Genomic DNA, 3,448 nt, shown 5'->3' with positions numbered 1-3,448 from the left:
AGCAACAGAAACTACTGTTGAGGCCAATATAAATATCATCATCAAAGTATTGGACAATGTGACATTTTTACCTGAAGATGGCACTACAAGAAAAATCACAGGATGATCAAAGTGATGACGATGAATTTGCAGGCCAAATTTCATGATAATCTGCCCAAATGTTATGAGACATTTTACTCAAAACCAAAAACCTCATGGTGGCACTAAAGGAAAGGTCACAGGATCACCAACATCACTGATACATCCTCTAGGAAACATGGATGTGTGTACAAAATGTGTTGGCAATCCATCTTGTGGATGTTGAAATGTTTCACAAGATAAGTGAAAACTTTGACCTGCTGGTTATGCTATAGAAAAGTTTACGAAAGGAAGTAACTAACAAACATATATCAGTTTGAGTCCAGCTTTTTAGTCCACCTAGTGGAAAAAAACGCCCATTTAGACAGGTCATATTACTACTCACTATTTGCCTCTCCCATCACAGATAAAGCTGTTTAATAGATGCCTTCCAAGATGTCTATCTGCTTGATACTGAATATTGCTGCCAAACCACTCCATCTTTTCTGTCTTACCAGACCTCCCCTCACAAACTCAGTGACATAATACAAAACCTGTAATCCCTCAGGGAAATACTGTACGTGTGCATCCACCTGAAAACACATAGGAGAAAAAAACCACAGCTTTCTTAAATATCAATAACTCCTCCCATAAATCAATCTCTACCTGCTCTGGTCATGTTAAAAAACACTATCACATTTTTTTCTCTGCAATAACATGCTCATCCCAGATGTCTATGCCGACACATAGACAAATTCAGATAAAGACATAGACACACGCACACTGACGAGCTATAGGAAAGCGTACACTCACACATTTTAATTAGCAGCATTTTAGTGCAGAAAGCACCAAACCGTAGGATAATTAATCTCCACAGTCTGTTTTTTCACCACCTCGGGGAGAGGCCAGGTTTTCTCGCTTCTTTGTTGAGTTTATCTGCCAGGAGAACAGGAAACAATAAAGTTGAAAATCTTAAGAGGTAACCGGGGAAAGGTCGTCAGATTAATATGCTGTTGGAAGGCATCTGCTTGTGCAGTACACTGATGGTCAATTCCTGCACTGTGAATGTGGAATGCCAACAATCTCTGCCGGCTTCCTGTGTGTGCGTGCGTGTGTCTGTGTGTGTTTGCGCGTTCAGCTTGGTCACATACTGCCTCTCATTACAAATCCTCTCATGACTGTATGCAATTTGTGGCTCTGCTCTGTAGCCTCTTGTCAGCAGGCAAGCCAAGTACTGCCTCTGTCTCTGTCTCTGCCGCTGTCCATCACTCCTCCTCAATGTGTCTCTGTAAAACGCTCTGTCTCTCTCTCTCTCTCTCTCTCTCTCTCTCTCTTTCTCTGCCATCTCTGGGGACACAACCCCATCTGCAAATTGTTGTAATTAGCCAAGAACGTCGGCGACGGCGGGCTTCCTGTGCTCATGACGTCGGCTCTGGCCATTGAGGGATAAGATGACTGGGCTCTCTGTGCTCTTTCCACTTGGATTATTGGAATAGAAGGGAAACTCAAGAATGCAGAATCAGAGCATGAACCCACAAAGGTACTTCTAATCCTCCTGCCGTCTCAGCGGTAAAGGGCAAATGGCTGATCAGATTGCTGAAATCGAAATTAGACATCCTGCAACCATAAACCTGCCTCCGAGTGGGAGTAGATCGTCAAGATAAACTCCGATGCCAGCCTCATTTTACAAACAATGCCGCAGCTGATTTGTTTTCATCACGTCTGTATCAGCGTCTGGGTGACTGCTTTATTTGATGGATATGCAGGCTGATGGGGAAATGCAGACCAGTGCAACAGAGATGATGCTGCCCAATGCCCACTCTGTTAAACACATAAACACACATACACACTGGCACAACAAGACTAATCCTCTTAAGTCTCAGTCCGAGCCATGGCGGCACAGCAGGTCTTTACCCCTGCTGTGGGTGCTGTCCCCATTTCCACTGCTCATTTCCTGCCCGGGGCAACACTTTCCTACAGCTCCTCAGTGAATCATGTTACCATCCAAAAGATATCCCATCACCCTTTTTTATGCTTTTCGGAATATACCACTGAAAAGATATCTTTGCGTATCAAATATTCTCCTCCTTGTAGGCTTAACAGCTGTCTCTCAAAGTCTGTAGCTTTCTCCTTGGCAGAGGAGTGATGTAGGGGTCGTCTATTCGTATATTAAAGCTTTTAATATATTTGCAGCCACGTCTAGAGCATACTGATCAATGGCAGTGAAGATGATTATGCAGCAGGAGTGGCTTGAGAACTTTCTTTGGATGTTTTAATACATCTTAACCCCCTTTTTTTGCCGTTAGTCCATTTTGAGTCGATTATAAGAGTTATGAATCCACTCGCAATCTAAAAACTGCTGTACTCCTTTCAGAGCCCCCTTTCAAGACTATATTTGATACTCAAAATATTTATATATTGGCCAAATATTCCTGTAATACTTACACCCACCTTTTATCATTCCCCTTTTGTTTCTTGTTTTATCTTATAATGTTCTTTATGTATGTCTTCATCCATCTCAATTTCTCTGACATTTCATCAATCATTTGAGCTCATCTTTTCAATGGTTTAATGTCTAGCAGGGATGTAACAACAACTAAATTGCCAGACAACTCTGACAGTTGTAAGGATAAAGCTTTAGTTGCTGCCAGAGTGTTATGACTTACTCTAGATGGGCCCGTCGTCTCCCCCCCATAAATGCTGTCAGGATACAGCAACTTGCCAACTTCTAAAAACACTCCAGACTGAAAGTCGTGCTGCCTGCTGTCCACATTAAGACTGACCAATGGACTGTTTTACAGAAACAGCTCAGGGGGGGATAAAAAAAAAAAACTGCTTTGAAAGGTTGAGACGGCAAAATTGTTCTCTGCGGATGAAAGAGCGCATATGTCATGTCCTCTGTCATACTGAATAGGTTTGAAGCTCCTGCAATAGTATGGAGTCCGTCATTTAAAAACACTACATTAGTGCTCCGGTGCTGCTGCATTGCAGTTCAATTTTGTTTTTTGCCAGCTGAGAGGTCCACATAGTGTGCACATTACTTTGAAAGACCGACTCATTCTTCAGGCTGCAGTGCTGTTTGACTTGCAGGCCAACATGAGAGTACGGAGATGACATTAAAGAAGGAAATGGACAATTATTATGAAAAGATATGGAATTTGAAGGCTGGTAGAGGGATGAACATAGAGGGGAAGTTGTAGAGAAAAGTATGATTTACATCTCTGATGCCATGTAATACAATTTAAAAAAAGGAATGAAACATGCCAAAAATCGTCCTTTTCCTATTTAGACAAGCTGTTGCTTTAAAGTGAAAGGGAAACAAAATAGCCCCAACATTTTATCAGTTTATTTTCCACAAAGAAACATCTTTAAAATAGAATAGATACAACAT

Source organism: Anoplopoma fimbria, chromosome 11 (assembly GCF_027596085.1).
Source record: "Anoplopoma fimbria isolate UVic2021 breed Golden Eagle Sablefish chromosome 11, Afim_UVic_2022, whole genome shotgun sequence".
In the NCBI taxonomy this organism is placed as follows: domain Eukaryota; kingdom Metazoa; phylum Chordata; class Actinopteri; order Perciformes; family Anoplopomatidae; genus Anoplopoma; species Anoplopoma fimbria.
The sequence above is the reverse complement of the archived record's forward strand: the minus strand, read 5'-3'. Positions refer to the sequence as shown.